Source organism: Epinephelus fuscoguttatus, linkage group LG17 (genome assembly GCF_011397635.1).
Source record: "Epinephelus fuscoguttatus linkage group LG17, E.fuscoguttatus.final_Chr_v1".
Classification (NCBI taxonomy): Eukaryota; Metazoa; Chordata; class Actinopteri; order Perciformes; family Serranidae; genus Epinephelus; species Epinephelus fuscoguttatus.
In genome coordinates this window covers 33,723,607-33,735,507 of record NC_064768.1, presented here as the reverse complement: position 1 = coordinate 33,735,507, position 11,901 = coordinate 33,723,607, and positions in this window count along the sequence as shown.

Here is an 11,901-nt window from a genome sequence, read left to right as displayed (position 1 = left end):
GTTGTTTGTGGACTTTCACGTCACAGGTATTCTCCTGTGTCTGTTGTTGACACGTTGGGACGCCGTGTCAGTTTAGGCTTGTTTACATGCATTGTGTCTTTTCAAAATAAACTTGCGTTGGTAAAACACCTCATATTTACTGTTAATTCCTTGTGCAACAGAACCAAGTGGTTAGGTGCAGAAAAAACATAATGGTTTGGCTCAACTTTCACAAAGAAAGTGAATGACGGGCTCCAGGAGTTTGTTGGATCCATCCATCTCTCCTCCTGGCCACCTTACAGCCACTTATATTATGTGGTTACTGATGGCGTTACAAATTGCTGCCTGCAAAAGGTGGCTTTGTGCATTGGTATTTTTTGCAGACGTCCACTGACATAGCACCTGATTTCGTCATCTTTGGTTGGTGGCCACTACGTCAACAACTGCCACTACCCGGTGCGTATTATACCGCCATGAAAGGTGCCTTTGTGCATCGGCATCTTATGCTCTTGACAAAGCTAAGTATTTTAACAAGTTCGGAGTTAGCATGGGCAAGTTCTTCTTACTTTGCATTCACTCTAATATTTACCCTAGTATTTCAATATTGGCCTTTGCCTTTAATTTGAATCATATTCTTTTTGCTCCATTGTGCCGTTGCAGCAGTCCACTGTCATATCAACTATTTTGTGGACAAACAGAAGTGTTGGTCATTCATTTTGCATGGTACAAACATGTTTATATGCACGCCGAGCTGCTCAGGCAGGAATATAACAAACCCAGAGCCAGTTTGGCTAAAGAGCGTGTTGAAGGCCAGGTCTGTGTGACCACAGACATGTTTAGATCTACCATATCTAGACGGCGGCCGTCATCCTGTACAATCTCTACAGTCTGCCTGCCCTGGAATGCCGCCACTGACAACGATTCTTCTCTGGAACAACAGGGAATTATTTGGAAAGGGTGGCAAAATCAACACACCGTCTGTCGATTATCCCCCTGCTATTCTGGGTCCTTTGGCTCCACTGTGTGTTTGGAGCATCAAAGGCCCGTCGGAGATGTCGGCCTAAAGGGAGGCGATGCACAGTTTAATCAAACATTTGGGTGCCTCTGTGTTCAGTGTCATGTGCCACTGTTTCAAAGCAGTGACATATTAAGAAAAACCATGGGGAGAATGCACCCCCTTTGGAGCGAGGAGACTTCAAACCTATGCACATGTGACCGTTCCCACTTTTTTTTTTTTGAGACTCAGGAATCTGCATTGAGGTGCAATTGGTTGAAATGCAACCAAAAACATTTTTGGGTGAACTTGAAAGAGAAGAAATCCTCTCATCTCTGCATCACAGAGAACCATAATTCCTGTTACCCTGCGGGATGAATTGTGAAGCCAAAGCCAAGAAAATGTATGTATTTATGTTTATATTTTTGTCTCGATCGCAGTCACATGATTGGCTTCTAATAGACCAGCACTTGTTATCAGGTGTCACACAGTTACAGGATGTTACATGACATCTGATAAAAGATCAGGAGGAAATGTTAGTGTCGTGTCTGTGCTGCTGTTTTGATTTGGACTCCATCACTCAGTGCATTTGTTATTGGGGACTGTGTGCCTCTGCCTGGCCTGATAATACCCTTTCTCTACCCAGGCCCTTTCTTGACTGTCACGTCTGGTTGACACAAAGTGCTGCCACACGGATGGGGGTTCACCCATCCCTTGAAAGCCCAGCTGTCAGTGGTTACATAATAGCAGAGCCTTGTTGGGCTCGCCGGACGGCTTTGTGCGCCTGTCACTGAATGTGATTGTGGGTGAGATTAAGCGGCGGGTGAGAAGCCACAGTTAAGGGGTTCCTACCTGGTCTCCAGCAGAGACGACAGTACAAACAGAATCAGAGGTTTTGGAAAGCGCTTTAATGTGGCTCCGTGAGAATCATACCCCCTTTTAACATCCCACATTGTGTTGATGAACAGTGTTTTTTGCTTACATGCTTAATGTTTTATGTATTGCCTTCGCACAGACCTCCAAGGGAGAAGCTCGGCTGCATGGGGCGTCCGATGAGCTGAACATACCAGAAGTGAAACATTTGAACAAATTACATTAAACAAATGTTCTTTTTCACATGGATTTAAAGCTTTAATGCAATTCCTCTACACACACTTAAAAACCAAAAGCTGTGCTGAATTCCTGTAGCCCACAGCTACAATCAATAAGTGCTTATGAAATATCATGTAATGTAATGAATTCACCCAAAAGGAAAAAAAAGGCACATTTGAAATCTCAACCCAACAGTTATACAGCCGAGACAAGGACATGCACGTGATTCCAGTAAACATGATTTAATAATAAATGCGTTATTGAGCTTGAAACCATAAAAATCATGAGTAGTGGGTGGTGGGTGGGGGTACAAGGGAGGGGTTGCCAATTTATTGTAGAGAGACCTGATTTCCCCAGGGCTCGTGTTGTTAATTCAGTGTATTATAGCACTGTTTATCCAAAGAGGGGGCAGAAGCTGCTTCAATAGGGGAACCATTCTCTTGGAGAAGTGGCTCCCAGAGAGAGGGTCCGCTCTGCCCAGGGCCAGTTACTTCTACTGGACTGAATCCCATCGAAAGCACCCCTGAGTGCTCCATCTGCGGGGCTGACAGGCGTCCCTTAGGCCGCTTGATGAGCCTCTGCTTCCTCCTCCTCTACTCTCCGTCTCCCTCTTCCTGCCAGTCCACACCAGCTTTTTCCTCTCTCCCCTGCTTATAACAGAGAGCCAAGCCTTACATTAAATCTGTGTTTCTGCATAACCGGCCTTGTATGTTTTTTTTTTTTTCCTCTCAGTCTGCTGGGCCCTCTTCTGTCTCTCTCCTCTTTCTCTTGCAGTGGAAACAGGGCAAGCCAAGCCTCCCAGTGCCTCACTATCAGCGCTTTCTGCACAACCTGAATTCTTCCAACACAACAGCAAATAAACAGCATTGCAAAAAAAAAAAAAGGGTGGTGGTGGGGGGGTGGGGGGGTACTGTGTAGTGTACCACAGTGCCATTTAAAACTGTGGCTATGGAAACCCCTCTGTCTTCCCCCTTAATATGTGTTTACGTTGCTGGGTTTGACTGACAGATAAAGGCACACTGGGGGAAGAGCCTCTTTTAAAATGCATTGTTTTCAGCACCTCCTCCCTCCGCTTTTATTTTCTCTTAAAATAGGCCTCTCTGGCAGGTTAAAATGAGGCAGAATAAATTACTTCAGCTATATTTTCCCCTTCTTTCCCCACTGTCTTGATTTGTACAGTTGCAGGACAGAAATTGCTCTCCTTGGTGCCTGAAATTAAACATTGCTGTTGTCCCTGACTATGTTCCTAGAGCCCTTTTTATTGTAACAGCCTCGGTGAGGATTGCGTATGTGGCGCCTGCTGCTATCAAACAAGGGATATCAAAATCTCTTGGAGAGGCTTTGAGCCAAATCTTCCGGTAAGAACGTTCACGGTTAAGACACTGTCAAGCTGGGTTCATAATTGAGGACACATTGTGTATTTAATTTAGTTTGCCCAGTGAGTATAGCCCAAATTATGATGTTTGTTTACAATAACTTCCAAGTAGAACCCCAGCATCACATACATGAAATGAAACGGCGCAGAACAGACGCTGCCTCAACTGGTTAGTTTTTAGCCACCTAAAAAAGGCCCACCTAAAACAGTTTAAGTGTATACTCTCTTTGCCATCAGACAGTACTTTCCATCGGGGAACTGAAGCCACTAGACTCCACTGACAAAAACAATTTTACTTAGCATAACAGGGGAGTTGCTGGTCTATTGTTGCCTTGATCACTTAGTGTGTTAGGTAAAGCGGAGAAAATATTACGAATACAGTTTATGCTAAAATATGTTTTGCTGTGGTCCCCGATCACAGTCATACATTGCTTTGCCACCATGCCAGTAGTGCAAAGAGGCTAGCAAAGCAACACAGAACATAAAATGAGCACAGCGGATATGCCAGATCTACGTATCCTCATACAACAGTTTGTAAGATATCCCATGAAAATGCACAAATATTAGTTTGTATGATATCCTGTTAATCAGCGACCAACAAATGACGTTACGTCCTTGATGTAAAGTTTCTAATTATTGCAGAGTTACTGTGGTTAGGTTTAGGAAAAGAAACATGGTGAGAGTGTACCTTGAAATGACTCAAATTTCATATGGTTACAAACACCGGTGTCCTGGGGACCGATCCATCACCCCAACCTGTCTCCTAACTGGACGGCTCAGGACCACTTCCTTTTTTACTCCCATCAGCACATTAGTCAGATGATCGCAGCCTTCCAAAATACATAGGTTGTGCACGAATTACTGGCTCATCATTATGTAGGAATTTTGGTCAGACCATTGTGTTTTACTGTATTTTTTAAAATGTTACAGTTAGGGCTGAAGATGACTGAAACTAAAACTAAACAAGTCTGTTGATTTCACATATTTCTGCAATTCAAATCAATTGCCAGTTGTCTACCTGGAAGTGTCTCAGTACGTCTACATGACATTAGGGCTGCCACTAACGATTATTTTCATTGTTGACTAATCTGTCGATTATTTCTTTGATTAGTCGACTAATCATTTCATCGAAAAATGTGTTAAAATGTTGAAAAATGTCTGTCTGTCTCGCCCAAACCCCAAAATTACGTCATCTAATGTCTTGTTTCATACTCACGCCAAAGGGTTTTAGTTCACTGTCACGGGAGAGTGTGTAAAGCTGCCAATATCTGAACGTAAGAAGCTGCAGTAAGTGTATTTTGGGGTACTTTTATAGTACTTTTCTATGAAAAATGACTCAAACCGACTAGTCGACTGCTAAAATAGTCACCGATTATTTTAATAGTCGATTAGTCATCAATTAGTCGACTAATCGTGGCAGCCCTCCATGACATTAGAGAAAATCAATTTATTGTGTTAGTCCGATTAAAACCAAACGTTTAAAATTCATGTAAGCATGTTATTCCAAACATACTAAATCGAATTTCTCAAAATCGGACTAACACACCCAGATAATGTGATTGGGAGTTGAATTCCTCCTGCATGTATACAGTCAATCAAACCCCATTCTCAGAACCCATCGGCTGCATTCGGCGTCTGACTTCCAGCAGACGGCGATACAGCCTCTGGGGGCAGACCCCCGATTTTTTGGCATTCCGGTTTGATTTAGCGGAGGAGGCGAATATCCTTTTCCGACTTCCGTTTACATATAAGTAAATATGCTGAACCATTGCGATGGATTCAGGGTTTGCAGTGACGCCAATTATGTTCTGCCTCGTTAGTTCACCGCACGGACTGTTTAACCTGGCAACAACTGCAGCCGGCTCAAATGTGATTGGTCAATATCACACGGACTACAAACAGCCTACAACCGGAAACCAGGGCTCTTCCGCTCTTCTTCCGGAGGCAAGATCTCCGGGGTTTGCCTGCAGACTCTACATTCACTGAATGTAGAGTCTGTACATAGAGACTAATCAAACCCAAACTGGCCAAGGTGCTCTGAGCATGCTCCACGGTGTCCGCCCCGCGCTTTGGCCTGGAAGTTGAAAGCTTTAAATGCGTAACAGAAGAAGAAGCCGGTCACAACGTGGTGAAATCTACATCCAGAGCTGTGCATTTTTGGACGAACAAAATGTGCAAAAATGTAAAGTTGTCCACCATGGCACCAGTTTGCTGCTAGCTAACCATTGCTAACTTGTTTGTCGATTGTTTGGTCTGTGACGTAATAGGTAAACCGGAAGAAGGTCCAATACTAACAAGCTGAAGGAGGCATATCTCCACCTATCGGTCAATAAAGTGACACTCTTTCTGTGCTTGTATACTTGGACAAGGACAGTAGTCCAATTAAATGGCCTAGTCGAGCTATAACCGTAGCTCGACTTAACTGTGCATGTAAATGTACGCACTGTTGTTAGCGTGACATCACGGTGATTTGGTCTATATATAAAGTTAATAAACAATACAAGGTAACCCATTTTTTGTTAAAGCTATGATTCCTTATTGATTTTTTTCATTAAAATCCAAACAGACAGCTGAGGATAAAGGGGGCTACAAGACATGTGGGATTCGTCCACAATATTTTGCACCTTCCCAGTATGTTTTTAATTGATTCCCATTCTTGTGCCTCTCATCTCACTCAGAGACTGAGAGCTTTTTAATGAATCACTTTCAGTTTGTAATGCTTCTGTAACCTAATGCTAAGTTGTGTTTGGGCCAGTTGTCTGGAGGAGACAAGCCATACTACAGAGACACATGCCAAACAAAACCCTTGGTTGGCACTATGATGTGGGCATCATGCCTTTGCCAGCCTTCACTCTGTAGGGCCCGTGCCAACCTTTTATAAATGCCCTATTTGGCAAGAGCTGTGCCCAGCAGTGTCTCTTAAGGTTCTGGTTCAAATACCCTCTTCAAATGTGAACCTGATCCAAATCCTAAATGATCCAAATGATGCGTTCCAAATTGTAAGCTCTCATATCATATTCAGAGGAAACCGTGGATTATGTTTTATCAACTCGACTGGCAACAGATGGAGAAAAGCTGGAAAGTCATATGCACAGCCTCGTTTTACTTTATTGTCACACATTATAGTAGATTTTGTTCGTTAATCTCGGCATCCTCCTGCCTTTCCATGCATGGAGGAAAGAGGTGGCAGCTGCAGCACATCAGCGTTCACGGTTTGTTTTCTTCGTATTCAGCTTGGAGGTGTGTCACCCAGAATCGCAGCAAAAGAGCAATTACAGCTGAATGTCCTCTCTTTCATCAGCATTTCAATGCAAAGATTTAAGATCCGACCCCCGGCCAGCACCACTCCTATCTTCAACCTTGCCCCGCAGCCCTCAAGCCAATTATCAGCCCCAAAGAATAGTCTCTGCCCTCAAAAGCCTTGTAGTCCCCTATCTCGCAGCCTCCCTACAGAGTCAAGATAAAGTTTTGTTTTCACAGTTGACTGGTGGGTGGTGCTGGACCCCCTTCACCCCCCCACCTGCTGTCCTAGCATAGATGCAAAAGGTCATGCCTGAAGTGTGCCGCCACACAAGGGGACAATTCCCAACGGAGGGGCCCTGAGGTCGTCAACATGGCCACATAGGTGCCTTCACTTGGAGGCCTCGTCTTCTCATCAAACCCAATCTATCCTGCTGTCACTTTACAAACAATACGTTTTATATGCCAAAGTTTTTCCTCCTTCAACAGAACTCTCTTGCTGTTTCAACATCGACTCCGACTCTGCCACCTATCTCGTATCAAACTGCTATGCTAATGTATTCCAATTTCTCTTCATCGCTGCCCTTTGTAAGTTAAGGCACTCATGCTTGAAACAGCATAAACATCAGCCCCCATAAGAGGGAAGAGTTCAGGCACAACAAAAGGCGCATCTGTAAACAATAGGCTAAAAGAGTGGGACAAGAAAATGATTCAGCTGGTAGCAGCTGAAATACATCCAATTTCAGTATATGAGAAGATTGGTCTCTTGAGCATCTCAGGGGCCCAGGGAGTGAATAACACCGGCCGTTTTTCAATATAATGCCTTGTATCAACATACTGATATTACACATAGAAAATGGTTTCTCCATAAAATGCTCCTTTGGTTTCTACACAGACTCTATTTTCCTTGCTGGGTAAGTACAGGTGCTTGTGATTCTTTTTTTCCCCATATCCATTCATTCGCAGCCAATTCATCTTCTCAGCCTGCCACAGTACATATTGATATATGCTCAGGGGCTGTTCTGTAACAGGTAACTTAATCACTCCGTCTTCAACATGTCAATTTTGTCCATCTCTGCCAGCCCACTCTGCTGTTCATCATATCTGCATTACAGTTAGCTATTTCAACTCAAAACAAACGCAGGTCCCCCGACTGCCACCATTGATTGCAAACCTATGGCTTCTGAATCGCTAATTCAAACACGCGTATTTGGTTCAATTATAGTTTTAAATATTCATAGCCCAGTCCATCTTTCTATCTTGAATCTACTGCATGAGCAGAATCTAAAGGCCCCGTCTATCAGCCACACATGGAGGGCAGCACCTTAACATTAAAACACAGAATCTTTCATTTTCACCTTATCATTTGAAAACAGATGAACGTATTCTCTAATGACCTGTGATGTGCAGCTGCAAAATTTATTTCTGAAAGCATTTTGATGCTTCTCATTTGTATTGTTTGTGAACACTATAAGTTTATGGAGATATAAAGTGTTCAAAATCTAAAAGCGATAAAACATCAAATAAATAATCACTTAAAACTCAGTTTACTATTATTAAACGTTGCAACAAAAGAAAATAGTTGTGAAATAAGGGACATTAAGAGCGATAAAACAACATTCAAAATCAAATAAATTACGATGGTGAACTCAATGTCTGGTAGACAACAGAGCTAGCCGACCAACCTGTTCTCATTCCCAGGTCATCAAATACTGACGTTCTGTCACAGCCCTTGAGTTTTAAAGCGATGCACAAGGAACCCTTAAGTGTCTCCTTTTCCACCAAAATTAGCATGTGTTTGCAGCTTTTTTTAAACACAGGTAAACCCACTAAAAATGTTACAGACTCCTTTCCCATTGCCAGTAGACCAGAGCTGTGTCATGTTTGATATCAAGGACAGGCCAAGTTAGTAAACAGTAGAGAGGAGCATAGAGGCAAGTGAGAACTTTACGGTGGTCACTTCTTTTATCTCTTATTTATTCAGTCTCTCTCTCAAACTAGATGCAGACTAATTTGAACTGATGCTTAAGTGCTGATTAAGAACTGATGTCATTGCATCTCACTGGTAAAGGAGCTAGAAATAGCATGTTCCCACAGGTGTTGTGTTCCCATCAATGCAGATCAGAGATGGAGTCAAATGACGCTACTGCAGACACTGTAGACGCCAAAACTATTGCTGCAGATCATGAGTTGCCTTGGGTGCTTGCTGCCGCGACGCATCCAGTGTGAACAGCCCGATTGGTTAATATGGGTCCCGAAAGCAAGCAGGCAGAGCTCCACGAAAAATTGGCGCACTTCGTGGTGCTTCCGTGTTGAGTTTTGTTATTTCGCAAGACACAAACTGAGGTCTCCTGGGTGATCATCTTGTTTTGTTTGACCCATCCACCTTGTATGCAGATTTCTTACTCTTCATACTACATCAGTTGCTCTCAGTTTGAAGTATTGCCACAGATGGGTTTACATTAGTGTTTGCTGGAAGCCTTGTGCATGCAGGGGTGCCTTGGCGTTGATATCACATGCCAAGGGGCGTGATAAAGCATTGGTATTTGACCATCTAGGGTTAAGAACAGGTTGTGCTTACAGCTATCAAGCTAGCTATTTTAAAGTGCCCCCCCCCCCCCCCCTTAATATCTCTTAATACAAATACCAACAAAACATCAGGGAGAGTAAACGGCACAAAGAGAGAAAGAGAGATGCTGGGACTGACTATTGCTAGCATGTTCCCATGTTGACTGTTAGCTTGCCAGCTAGCACCTCTAGTTTTGCAAAGATGTACGGAAGACTCTCCGTCTTTTTCTGGTGTGACTGGTCTGAAGTACTTCTATGGGATTGAAAAAGATATATTTACAGATATAAAGTGCTAAACTTGAGATTACAAGTACATTTTTTTAGAAGCCCTGGTTAAATTTTCCGCTGTAAGACCACTGCACGGTCTTTCTCTGCTCTTTATATTGGTCCTTCCCCGCAGCTGAAACGCTGACAAGATGCTCTGTGTGATTTGCAGGGATGGAACCGTTTGTCAGTCTAGGAGGAGCTCACATACTGGGCTCTGTGACCCACAATGGATCGGTTCCCAGTATGCTCGCAGTGATGAGTTCCCTTACGACAGAAATGATTCCCTGTACGGTTTCTTTTCATCCTCCCTGAAAAGAGAGTGAGCACTTCTCAGTCCTCCTAGGGTGGACACTGTAATTTTGACTGCTCTTAACCTTGCCTGGCTTTGTTGCGATCGGGGGTCCTTCCTTCACTTCACTTGAACACACTGCGAGAAAATAGAGTGTTTAGAATTCAGTGCCGGTGCCTGTGTGACTGTGCGGACTTCATGAATTCAGAGAATTCGAAAAAATGCCCCCTAGCAAATTATCACCCCCCACACACAAAAAAAGGTAGATAAAAGTGCTCCAGTGTAACCTGAATATGTCCTATCAGCTTTGATTTGAAAGCCTGTCGTGGGGCATTGAGGTCCCCTGGTCTATTTTCACCTAAGGAGCACAGAGGATTTCTCTGCTTTGGAGAGAATAATACAAGGAGAGAGGAGCAACTGATTGAATGTCTGCTAAGCAGTTCAGGGTGAGCTGCGGCTCTTAAAAAGTTTGATCCCATTTGATCAAATCATGTAAGAACAATGGCTGAAAGATTAATCTGAAATATGACCTTACAAGGCAGCGGAATAATTCCACAAGTGCTTTTTTAGATATCCTTTCATCTGTCAGCGCTGTATGTTTGACTGAACGTATGCTGAGGCTCTGGCGGCGGCGGTATGAAACTGATTGTCCACATTTATTAAGGAACCCTGGAGGAAACCACGTGGGGCTTTTTTTATTGCACATTCCTTAATGCTGCACTGTTTACAAAGAGGTGTGTGTGTGTTTGTCAGGTGTAAGTTTAAGCGGCAGGTTCCACGCGCACACACACACAGCGTCTGGGAACGAGCCGGATGCCCATTGCACTTCGCAAAGTGGCACTTCCTTCCTCTACACACTCCAGACTATGCGTTGAACTGCTGCCTGGCAACCATCTGGACAGGACCCAACTGTTGTGTGTGTGTATGTGTGTGTATGTGCAGGGACAACGTCACTGTGGGATTACCACTGATGTTTGGCGCAACTATGTGTTAATGACGGACTCTTGACGGCCATAAATTCTCAGTGTGTATATTATTGTCAGGTATGAGCTGTGTCTGGCTATAGCACACGAGGGTGGGCACCGTGCATCAGTGTGTGTGTCTGAATTCAACTCCACTCTTGTTAGGAAATTCCACGCCACATTATTGGGTTGTCTTGGTGATTGTATGGCTCCATTCCCAGACTGGATCCAAAGGGATTAAAATAAAGGGAAAAAAAAACTCCTGAATGATCAGTCATCAGTTAACTCGCTCAACAAGAGTGACACTTTTACTGTTCAAAGCTGAGATTAATTGAAGAAAGTTACTACATTAAAAATGCATATTTAAGAATATCAAAGGCGTACATAAATTAGCAGAAATAGAATATTTTGGCTTAGTTAAGTTGGTAAAATATTTATGGCCCTAGCCTGTCCACTGAAATTTGTGTTTTGCATTTATAACTAGATTTGATGACATGAATAATGAACTCCCTCTAACTCTTTGCATCTTTAAATGCAGCTTTTTTCCACCACAGCTTCCATTGTTACTTTCCTCCCTCTAATCAACCCTTGATATCAATTTAATAATGATTACAAGAGAAAGGATCGCCTGGATGAAGTCCAAGCCGCTGCCTTGGTGACGAACGGGGGAAGCCGCGGCATCAGGCCGAAGGTGATGCATCACGGTCATCCTTGCAGGGGAGGTGGCGGTGGGGCACAAGTAAACACTCTTAAATCATCATCCTGGGACAGATGGGGGGTGTCACATGACCCCACCCCCCCACCCCCCCTCCCGCTCTTTCTCTCTCTGCCTCTCAACACTATCAACTGTCAGAGCAAAGAGCCAAACGTGACAGAGTCCAGGCAGCTTTCTGTGCAACAATCTAAAAAAATAAAATTTTTCCTTTTTGTTTGAAATATTTCTAACGAGACAAAAGACAGGCATGGGGCACGATACTACGAGGCCATGTGGGAAGTGTGAATCTCATGCTACATGAGCCAGACAGGATTATGACGGAGAATTACAGTGAGAGCTTTTCATGGTAACACTTTTTCATCAAGTCATTAGGTGACTGGTGGGTGCAAGCAGTTATAGTGGTGACGACATGAACAATCG